Source organism: Eulemur rufifrons, chromosome 15, assembly GCF_041146395.1.
Source record: "Eulemur rufifrons isolate Redbay chromosome 15, OSU_ERuf_1, whole genome shotgun sequence".
Classification (NCBI taxonomy): Eukaryota; Metazoa; Chordata; class Mammalia; order Primates; family Lemuridae; genus Eulemur; species Eulemur rufifrons.
The window spans coordinates 20255948-20268113 of NC_090997.1; the positions used below are offsets into that span (position 1 = coordinate 20255948).

The 12166-nt window shown below is 48.8% G+C and overlaps 1 protein-coding gene across 1 annotated transcript in view; it reads right to left on the minus strand.

The window, feature by feature from the left end:
* Positions 1–12166, minus strand: part of TRAM2 (translocation associated membrane protein 2) — a 73652-nt gene that overhangs the window by 38518 nt on the left and 22968 nt on the right. The gene's annotated exons all lie outside the window — the stretch shown is intronic.

Sequence of the window (12166 nt, forward strand, 5' to 3'; positions counted from 1 at the left end):
CACATAAACACACACACACACACACACACACACACACAGAGAGCTTCATTAAATTTTTAACTAAAACAGCGCATCAAAGACAAAGGCAAGGACCTTGAGCATGCTTGCATAGCCATAACAAACCAAAACTGTTTCACATGAAATGTTCTATTAGGGACACATGAACCTGAGCTCTTGGTTACAACTAGACCAAAGAGGCAGGTGAAATATCTGCTTCCAGCTCCGGTGAAATAGCTGCTTCTAGCTAAGCATCGTGGACATAGATTCTAGTCCCAGGTCTGCAGTGGACCAGCCAGGTGACCTTGGGGAAGGCATTTCACCTCTCTGGACCCCAGTTTCCTCATCGACTAACAACAACAATAATAATAGTGCCAGTTAATGTTCTTGTGCGCTTACTCAGTGCCACGCATGGTTCCAAGGGCTTTGCATACATTTATCTCAGGTAGTTCTCTCAATGACCCTACAAGGCAGGTACTAATCATGTCCCCATTTTACAGATAAGCATGGAAAGAATCAGGCCAAAGGAGGTGGTCAGAATGAATGTCGTTAAAGGTCCTCCCCACCCTCAGCTCCAAAAGGCTATCGTTTCCTGATTCCACTTAGGTTTCAGTGCCCAAAATACAGCCTTACACTGATACACTTGCTGAAAGGTCTTTCCAAAAGTTTAAAATATATTGTTGCTTCTCCACCTTGTGTAGATGAGGCCCAGGCATCAGCCATGTCTGACAGAGCGAGAAAGTAAGGCCTCTCGAGTTAACCCAGCGCCTGCCAGCCGTGTGCACTGAGAACACCTGGGCTTCTGAGTGCCCTGATCCGTCCTTTCACTGCAAGCTGCTAGCTGGGCAGCAAAGATAAAAGAGAAGAACTGCAATGAAAGCAGGCACATAGCTTCTCTTTTCAGTATTAAACCCTTTGGTTCTGTTTACTCTGTTTTCTTTTTGGCAGACACATCCCGGCACCGTCACTTGGAAGGAGCCATGTGGGCAGACCAGCCACCGGGGACAGGACAGGGTACAGGTCCTCACTTGAGGGCTTATTTTCACAGAAGCAGCTCTGCTCCAAACCACTTCTGCCCCAGGACACCACCCCTGCCACCTCAGGTGTTATGTCCTGCAACGGACAGGGAGGACACTTGCTTTTCTTCCTTAGAAACACAGGACAAAGCCAAGTGACATGTACCACTGAGGCTGGGAAATGAGGCACTTCAAACTTCCCCTCGTACCCCAGCTTGGCCTGTTCTCAGGAAGCCAAGTGGTCTCCACTCAGACTTTTCCAAAATTGATTTTGCATCTTTCTGCTGAGGCCTCGGATTGGAAAATTTCAGTCAGACAAGAAAACCTTGGAAAGTTACACCCAATAGGTGGGGAAGAGTTTGTTTTTGTATTTTTTTTTTTTTAAATAAAAGAGTCTTTTTGCCTTTTTTTCCTGGAGTGTTTGTGCCCCAAGGTTCTTACTACACAAGAGTCCCGTGAGTCCACTGATGGCCTGCACGCGCCAAGGACGTGGCTGGGACACAACGGACGTGGGTTTGCAACCCCTCTGCCACGCGATAAAAGGCAGATACAGCCGAAACAAAGGCACTTTTCACTTTTGCTTTCTGGAAATCTCTATTTCGGAGGACCAGAGGCTGGCTGGGAGGGCCAAGCGCCTGAAACACAGCGGGCAGAGTTCTGACAATACCTTTCTGTGTGGCTTTTAGCAAACGCCTAGAGAGTCTGGTTTTCTCACCTGAAAAACGGCCTTGATACAAGAATCAGGCAAAGCCAAACACACACAACAGCCTGAATAGACTCATTATTAACAGTCACGATCACAGTTTTAGATTAGATTTAAAAATGACATTGTATATTTACGAGAAAAACTTGCAGTCAGAATAGCCACAATTAAAATTATACTACTTGGTTTACTACATGCATCAGTTCAAAAGTCTAAACTTTATATTGGGATAAAGAATAATTTGGAAAGAGTCACATAAAGAGTTCCTAAAATCTTTGAAGACGGGCTTTTTAAAAAAGATACATACAAAGCTCGAATTTGCCATGCTATACATCCTCGGTTTGCAAAGTTAATTAAGTACTGAAAAACACGAGGTGGCTTAGGGACAACCCTTCCCCACTTCCTTTACATCCAGAACTTAATTATAACTTTAAGAAAACTGCATATTTATGTAACCCATGATTGCAAGACTGAACCTGACCTACTATGTGCCCTCTAGATAGCTTTATATAAAAATATACATTTGCATGGAAAAAAATGCATTCCTTCTCTGAAAGCCTTTACACACACACACACAGAGGCACACACACACACACACCCTCATTCTCTCCTCCCTCGCCAAAAAAAAAAAAGAGCCCTGGATAGATATTTCTAATACTCACTACTTGATTACATACTTCACTCTCCTTTATATACCCCTCACCCCCAGCCCAAATATCTTTTTCCCTTATTTGGGTAGCACAGAATATCCATAAACCATTCCTCATGGAAGCTAAAAACTAAATAAAAATTTAAAATTGCTCAGGCAAAATAATGTTTAAGAATATCTTAAAACTTATTTCTCCTGCACCACATGGCAGAGTTTAGATTACTGGCTGCATCTGGATATTAGTAAAACACACACACATCGATCGGAACAAAATATTTTTTTACTTTTGGCCAAAAGCCATCTGTTCAGATGCAATATCATTCTTTAAAATAAATTAAAAATCAAAACACAAAAAAGAAAAGGTTATGGAGTGTAGAATTTTAAGTTGCAAGTGATTTTTGGAGAGTTAAGATTAGGTAACGTTTTCGATCTGACTGCAGAAAAGGAACCACCGCACCAATATGTCACAGTGTCATTTTAGCTTCAGTTTTAAAAGCAGTTTTAGCTCCATAAGGCAGAAAGCAAGAAGAGAAGGGGTCATTCTAATCTTACAGATGTGTCTGCGACAGCCAGTCACTGTTGTCGCTAATCGTCGGCAAGCAACAAGCGTGGGTGCCAGGGAGAATCATCCCCAAGGAACTTGTGGCATTTCCTGGTATTTGGCGAAATAAAGAATTATTCAAGGGCTCCACAGACCCAGCAGAGCGGGACCAGGCGGGGCCCAGGTGTATTTGCCTTCGTGTGCTTGTTTGCTCTTAGGGGAGGCAAGAGTCTGCAGACAGTGGTCTACTGTGACCGTTTTAAATTATTCTGTGCCACCTGGAAGGTTTCCTGATCAAAACACCAGCATGTGGACACCCACATTTTGACTGGACAGCTAGGGATGTGGATTAGAACCTGATAGGAAAATGGGCCCTGAGTCCACGGGGAGGGAGCAGAGTGAAGCTATCTCCAGGGGCCATAACCAGGCCAGGGAGCAGGGCTGCCGCGATGCTCACAGAAGCTCTGGGATTCCTCTGGCATTTGAGTAGGGGCAGGTAAAGAGAGGCCGTAACCAAACATCAGAGGGAGGCTGGACCTCCACCCATCGTTAAACTGAGTGAACTGGGGCTGGCAGGCTAACATGCAAGTTTTTAAAATGTGAGATGTGTGATCTCTGCTGTCCCAGTTTCCATACTGCCTTGAGGGGGTGTCAGTGAAAGAGATTGAAGGGTGGGTCCCCTGGAGTTGGCCATGGTGCTGTTCCAGTAGCTTTAGAAGTCAAGGCCGGGCTGGGGAGCTCTGCCATGTGCGCCCTGGTTCTGAATCACCTTCGTCCCCCACCACCCTCTGCGTTTCCACAGTGCCTCCCCCTCCTCTGGGGAACGCACTGTAGCACCCTGCGGGCTGGTGTTTGAGCCCACTTTGCTGGAGTCTGCAAAGACCTGCCAAAAACCACCTACATGAGGGAACCCGACAAGAGCAGAAATTAATGATGATGGTTTGATTCAAGCAACTTAAACCAAGGCCAAGAATGTTAATGAAAAACATCCAGCACTCAAGCATCCCTGTTTGTCAGCAAATAACATTCACAAAGGGATATTCAGAATCATCTTCAAAGCAGAGAAGGAAAATAACAACATAAAAGGCAAGAGTTCCCAGAAAAATGTGCTACCGATGAACGGAAAATACAAATCTAACACCAAAGGCACGGCCTCAGGTAAACACTACCCACATTCTGCCACAAACCAGTCCCCCCCATACCCTAAACCAAGTAAAACCTGGGCAAATGTCTATATTTAAATGCCATATTCTAAGATCTCTCTCTGTCTGTCTCTCTCCCCTCCCCCACTCCTCACAAACAGATACAGTTATAAACATTACTATGCAATCTCATTACACTAACTTGAAAGCGGTATTTTAACTAAAAAGAATTGAGAATTTTTCTCAGCCCTGCTAGACCAGTCTCCATCACAAGTTCTCAGAGTCCCAGGAGTCTGACCGTGGCCTCACACAGGGTAACAGTAGCTCAGGAAGAAAACCAAACATCAGAGGGGAGGCTGGACCCCAGACTGAACTGTGTCACAGCTGGTCCCCGGAGGCTGACAGGAGACATCAGGCACCCTCACCCCAGGCTTAATGTGCATCACCCCGCTTGCTAACCCATCCAGGCCTTGGAGCAAGGTCCAGGAGTCCAAGTGTCACCCACCCACGGGCCTCTACATCTACAGCAAGTCTGTTTCAGGGGGATACAAGAAGAGACAGAAATGGCCTGGAACCATCAATGACCTTAAACTTTTGCCAAGAAGCACAGATAATCTCTCTGCAAGACAGTGAGGCAGTGAGAGCCTATGGAGGGGAGGACACAGACACACACACACAGGGAGGGAAAGAGGAAAGACTCTCCCCTGCCAAGGCCCTGTAAGAGCAGGGAGGAGGGGGAGCCACTGCTATGGCCCGCACTGCACACACGCTGAGGCTGGAACCAAGGGCATGGCCACATGCAGAAGGCAGGTTAAGGAACTACCCCAGATGCCATTTCTACCATCCCCCCCCCCCCACCCCGATCAAGCACTGGGAAAGACAACAGAGCCGTCTTCCTAAAATTCCACAGGCCCAGGTGCTCCATGGCTCCTTCTTGCCCAGGAGAAAATCAGGGCCCCTGCCTGACATTCCAGGACGGTACAGGTGGCCCCAGCCTTGTTTGCCCCCTCCACTCCCAGACACAGGGACGCTGCCCAAACCCCCCACAGGCCCCGCCCCAAACACCACCCCAGGCAGGAAAGGCACCAGGCAAATCTGCAGCCCCGTCAGACAAATCAGTGTGCAGAAAATAATTTACTACACAACAAAATCGTCATCATATGAGGGCACATACAGGCAGTTCAGGACACCAGAGGAGGAGCCCCAGACAGACGCAAAGGCCACCCCGACAAGGTCGTGCCTGAAGAGAGGAACAGGCAGAAAGGAGGCAGAAAGGGAGCTGCAGGCAGAGGAACTGCACCCCGAAGGCCGAGTGGGGGAAATGTGACCCCCAGGGAAACGCAGGGTTTGTGTGTGGAAGGTGATGAATGTTGGCAGGAGGCAGGTCCTATGAAGGGCCCTGTATGGCAGGTATAAAAACTGAACTTTATCCACATGTGAGAGGTAGCCACTGAGCACGATGCATTTCCATCGCAGACAGCTCACTGTGCTCCCCGTGTGCAAAAGGGCTGGAGAGGCAAAGGGCTGGACTCAGGTGACGGCAACAGACCTGCAACAGTGACGGGCAACTTTCAGAAGACTTGATGGCGCCATAAATGCAGGTGAGGGAACGGTCAAGGTGGTGCTGGAGTCTTGTTCGGGAAACAGGCACACAAATGTGCTAGGTGTGATGACAGCTATTCACAGGGTGTTGTGGATGACTTGGGGTGGGAGGGCGAGGAGATGGCTGAGAACACACTGTCAGCAAGTCCAGAGGAAGACCAGAGGGGCCAGGAGCCCAGAGAGGAGCGTGCTCCACGGAGGCAGCTCAGCACCGAGAGATGCTCCAGGGAGGACCAGCCCACCCAGGACCGCCATGTGAGCGGCACGAAGGCAGAGTCTTTATTTTGTTTTCCGATGGGGTCCCAAGTGCCTGGAACAGTGCTCAGCACGTAGTGGGGCCTCAATAAGTATTTGTGGAATGAATGCATGCGTGAAGTATCCATCAGATTTGGGAACCAGAAGGTCACTGGTAAATAAATGCTCCTAGTAAACGCTGGAGGGGAGGAGGGCCAGAAGCTGGTGTGGGTCAGGAAGTGTAGAGACACAGTGTAGAGGGCTTGTTCTGGCAGCTTCCCTCTGAAGGAAAGCAAAGAGACTGGGAGCTAGAAGGGAGTGGACAGTCAGGGAGGCATAGGTGCGGAGAAAGACTACAGAGAGAAACGTGGCTGGATGTGCAAAAAAAGCAAAGCCGGGGGACTGGACAGAAATATCTCCTTGGAATTACACCAATTTATTAATAAGGGTTATTGCTTTAGGAAAAGAAATCCAGAGTCGTGGAGAGGGCTGTCCGAGGGGAGCCCTGGCCCTGGGCAGCTCCCCAGTGGAACCCCCAGTTCCCCAAGACATAAGCTGCCTCTGCAGTTCTGACACTTATTTGGATACATACGCTAGGTGTGGAGCCCCCTCCACAAATAAATACTCCTCAAGTTAATGAAATTCAGAGGAGGGAAGGAAAACGGGAAGTTGAAGAGGACTATGAAGACTTGAGTGGAGAGAGGGAAAAAATTAATATCCCTCTCCCAATTATGCTTGCAAAGGGGCTAGGAAATTTTCTGCCATCTATTTAATCAATTCTTCAGAACCAATGCTGCACTGCCACTCTCAGCAGCTAGGACTTTACTTTCATCCATTTCTCAAGAGGGAGAGGCCGGGCCACCTGGATAGATTTGCAAGGGATGACTGTTCTGTGGGTTCCCAGGGGGAGAACTGTCAGGGTGCCAGAGGGGTGGAGGGCCACCGGGAGGCCTCCGGTTTCCTATGGGTCTGTCAGCCTTCACCGCCTCTGGCTGGACTGATCGGGTTCAAAATCAGAACAGGCAGATAAGCACCTGGCCCCAGGCCAGGGTCCACACTCTAGCCGGCAGTGACTGCCACCACAGCCCTGGGGCAATTCCAGAGCTTCCTCCTAGATCTTACAATGGCCACGCCAGGTTTTCTAAACAGATGTGTCAAGGAAAGCATTAGATGTGTGTGTGCGCATGCTGGTAAAACACTTTTACATCCCAAGAACATGTCTCTGTTTAGCACTGTCTCTAGAAAAATGAAACTAAAAAAAAAAAAGTTAATCAAGTCTTCAATCACAAAATATTTATTGAGCACATGCTCTGGGCAAGGCACAAGGCTGCAGGAGATGCAAAAAATTACAAGACCCACCTCCTTCCCTCAAAGGCTCAGAGACCAAAATCAGGAACTAGGCCATCAATCTAGTCGGACTCCCTTATCTTAGAGATGATAACACTAACCACTCCTTTTTGAACATTTACTGTAAGCCAGGCAAGGTTAAAGCACTTTACATAATTACCTCCAATAATCCTCAAACCCTGTGAGGAGAAACAGTGACATCTAATACATGAGATCTTACGAAATGCCAGGCACTGCACTAACCACCCAACAGGGATCACCTCATCTAACCTCCGACGCCATAAGCAGCTTCTACTTTACTACAGTTAATATTTACTGAGCTCCCACCACCCTCCAGGCACTGCTCTGAACACTTACAGAAATGATCTCATTTAATCTTCCCAGACACTCTAATGTACAGAAAAAGTGAGGCTCAGTAGTAAGCTTCAGAAACCTGCCCAAAGGCACACAGCTCATTAGACCCAGACGTGGGACTGGAACCCAAGATCCATCTGACTGTGAAGTCTGGACTCCTAACCACCACGCTATCTGAAGCACATGCCTAAAATCTAACGATCAAATCAAAACTTGGACACACGAAGAGTTAGTTTTAAGATGAGAAAAGCTGTCACAGATCAGGACAGGGTTAGGCAAAGGCCAGTGGAGGCTCCTTTCCTTCCTCAAGAGCAGAGGACATGTCTTCCTTCATTTCCATGCACAAAGGAGGGACTCAATAACATCTGTTGTGCTCTGGGTTTGGAGGAGATTTGTGGATCTCCTCCAGGAAGACTTCTGGGAGGAGGTAAGCTGAGCTAGAAAGATATTCAGAAAATGGATAAGTAGAGAGGAGGGGTGAGGGTTAGAACAGGGTCATTATGGTGCTCAGAAAGTACCAGCAGAGGCCTGGAGGTGGTTTAGTAATGGAATCATGGTGACTCTGGGGGACTGTCCACTGTGTGGTCCAACTCCAGATCTTAGCTGTCCCTATTTGTTTAAAAAAAGCCAGTCTAAAACAGGAAGAGGAAAGGAAATCCGGCCCTCAGACCCCTTACAGCTTTTATTCATCCATTCATTTCTGCCTTCTTTCCTTCTAAAAGCTACTCAACTGTCTTTGTCTCCTGAATTCACCAATGGGGACGGACGTCATCTGTTCCAGCACTGTGCGCATTTCAAAACCTTGCTTCCCAAAATGACTTAAGCCAAGATAAAGAAATGATTGCTTACCTCAAAGTAAAAGAGGCAACATTGTAACATAAAATTCTGAACTCTTTCTTTCCAGCCATAAAACTCTAAAAACTGTCCCCTATTTCAAAATGCACCAATTAAATTTAATCAATTACCTAATGGACAAGTGAATCTGAGCTCCTCCAAGTGAAACTGTCAAGGAAGCAATTTCCTCTTGGATACAGATATTCAAAGACTAGCGGTAATTGGACACGGTGATTAGAATCCCATTTATGCTACACTAGAAACTGCTCTTCATCCCAGAGGGCTGAATGTGCAAAACGCTGGGCTAAGAGAAGAAAATGGGTTTAAGTGGTACTTGAGTAGTATCTGAACCAGCCACAAAAGATGGAGCTGGAGGCATTTAATGTGCTGCCACTTTAAGAAGCAAGGATGATTCTGGTCTCACCAGAAATCAGGGCAGTAAGTATTTAATAGCTTAAAGTAGATGTGTTGCACTATTTGGTTTATTACAATCAGAAAACGTCTGTCCAAAGATCCTGTTGTCAGAGACTGTAGTAATTCAGGAACATCAGTTTAGCTTTGCCACCTTTTCTGATTTGATTGCCTGTCATCATATGTGAGGCAGGATTCAAATAGTAGGTAGAATAGAATATGCTAAGTTCTACTGGCCTGGGCCAGCCGCTGGGGCCTGTAATCCTAGCACTCTGGGAGGCCGAGGCAGGAGGGTTGCTTGAGGCCAGGAGTTTGAGACCAGCCTGAGAAAGAGCAAGACCCCGTCTCTACAAAAAATACAAAAATTAGCTGGGCGTAGTGCTATGCACCTGTAGTCCTAGCTACGGAAGAGGCAGAGGCAGGAGGATCGCTTGAGCCCAGGAGTTTGAGGTCTCTATGAGCTAGACTGACAGCACGGCACTCTAGCCCAGGCAACAGAGCAAGACTTTATCTCAAAAAACAAACAAAAAAAAAGTTTTACTGGCCTGGGTAATTCTCCACCCCACCCTGTGTCCCAGAACAGAAAGCTTGACCTTCATGGTCAGCACATCAACGGGCTTCAGGCTCTCTCTCCTGCAGAGGAGAGGAGAGGGCACTGCGGGGGGTGGCTGGGTGGGTGGGGTCTTCATTACCCGGCTCCCCCCCCCGCCCCCGCCAGGCGGCTCTGGTAGTGACCACATCCCCTCCCAAAGGTCCAGCCTTTCCCCCTCAACCACAGCCGTCAGTGGTATTCTCTTCCTCTCTTTCCCTTCCATCTTAGTCCTATAACCACTCCATCCCCGGCTCCTTCAGGCTTAGGGGAATCTCCCCACTTTTGCAAGCCCTGGAGTGCTTTGCCGTGCCTTACTTGTTTCCCCTGGTCCAGTCCCCACCCTTGTTAGTAGCATCTTCAAGAACTTCTCTTCAATTACCCCATCTGTTTCCTGTTGGGGACCCTGACTGATGCAGCTATGCTCCTCAAACAAAAGGCTGCATACTGACACCACATGATAATAATTAACCTTGTCAATATAACCACTGGGAAATAGGACACTTTAAGTCAGCAAAATTCTCTCACACACTCTCACACACACACACACACACACACACACACACACGCTGGTACTGTCCCTCATGAAACCAGCGGGAGGCACACAAACAGCCACTCTGTAAGGGCCACCTAAGTGCAGAATGACCTAAGGTGTTGTGACCGGTGTCAGAAACATTTTTCTTTGTGCAGGACACCCTGGACTGGCTTCTCACAAACTCTGATCAAGAGAGACCACCACTGTGGATCAGCACCCTTCTGAGTGTTTCCGGGGGGCTTTACTGAGGAAGGGGGAGGTACATGCCGGATCTCGAGGACACCACTGACCTCAGGCTGCAGTGACAGACCCCGGTCCTGGCTTAATGAATGCTCAACCACATAGCTCTTACTATCATTTTGGAAAATCACACCCATTATGAAGGGGGACTGGATTTATACTGTCGAATAATGTCTGTTAAACAATGTCTGATCTGTTCCAGTACAGAAGTCAAAGGATTTTTACCTTTATGTGCTCAGAGCGCACACAAAGCACGCTTGGATGGCAGGGATTACCCAGGGAGTCCCTAGCTATTTACTTCCCTTTTACAAAGGGATTCCTTTCTCTTGGACTTTTTCAGGATAGAGCAGCCATTGGAGTGAGGGTGGGCATGCAGGGGAGGGTGAAGGAGGGAAAGTCTGCAAACAAACGGGCCACTTATCTCTGGGATGTCTTTCTACCTTTTCCTACAGCTGAGTAGCTTTGGGGCAAGTTGTCTGCCAAGCTTCCCAGCCCGTGTAAACACTCTGGCACCAGCTGGGGTTTGGAATCTGCTGAGTCTCTGCCAGCTGGCGACCTGGAGAAGGGTCAGATTAAAGGAATGCATAATGAGCAAGGGGTGGGAGACAGAGGCTGTATTTACACAGAGGGGGTCTGCAGGGGTCAGCACGGCGCTGGCCAAAGGGGGCTCTGGAAGTGGAAAAATATGAAGGGAGGAGGAGGAGGGGGTTTCAGTGTGCACAAGCACACGCCCCACCCAAAAGGCCCAAGGCTGTTATGTTCATTTATTTTTTTCCTTTTAAAAACTGACTTCTTTGTCCCGGTCTCAGTCCCCCGCAGCATCTCCCAAACCAGTGACACACAGCCCTTTGAAAAGTTCGCAGCTGGCCGCTCCAGAAGGCTCAGCGTGATCAGACAACACGGACACTTGATCCTCTGCGATCCCAATTTGGGAACGTTAACACGGAAACCCAAGCCACGTGCTGACAAGCAGGCCCTGGGCCACGCTCTGCCTCAGACGAGGCCAGGCAAGAGGGGAGGGCACAGACAGCCAGCAGCCCCAGGCGGCCATCCCAGCTTCCAGCCTTCCAGAGACTCCAGGCTCCCCCATGCAAAGCCTGGAGGGCAAGGATTCAGAGGGGACGGCCCACTGGCTAAGAGCAGCAGGCTACTCAGCCCTTTCCCTACCCTGCAGGGGGCAGGGGGGACAAGAACAGACTGGAATCTGTTGACTATTTGGTGGCCACACCTGCTAGGAAGGCCACCTGCAGCCCTACTGAAATCCCTGCAGGTATCTAAAGCTGGAATGACTCTGGCCTCTCTCCGCCCCCCCCCCCCCCCATATACATTACTAAACAGGAAGCAGCAGCACGGAGTAGCAGAGGGGGAAAAAACACAGTGGGAAGGCAAGAGACCAGTTGTTCTCTGGCCACTCAGCCACAAACCACATCAGTAGCCTCAGACTGCTCAGGAGGCCCCAGTGTTCTTATCTTTTAAAGCAGCGGTCCCCAACCTTTTTGGCACCAGGGACCGGTTTCACGGAAGACAGTTTTTCCATGGGGTAGGGGGGCTGTGAGGTGGAGCTCGGGCGGGCGGTGATGGGCAAGCGATGGGGAATGGCTGCAAACACAGATGAGGCTTCACACCTGCCGCTCACCTCCTGCTGTGCACCACCGCCACCCCCCCCTTCCTAAGTTTCATGGAAGACAATTTTTCCACAGATCAGGGAGGGTGGAGCTTTTCGGCCTGGTCCCTAACAGGCCACAGAACCGTACCAGTCTGTGGCTCGGGGGGGTTGGGGACCGCAATTTTAAAGGATGTCCTCTGAAGTCCCTTTGCTTCCACGGATTCTTCCACATGCTTCTGGGGCATGGATTCAGCTCCAGGCCCAGGGTTCACGCCTCGGTGGCTCCTGTGTCTTAGAAATCCCTGCTATAGCCACCACCTCTATTCCAGTGACAGTCAACCCTACTTTTCCCACTCAGATCTTTCT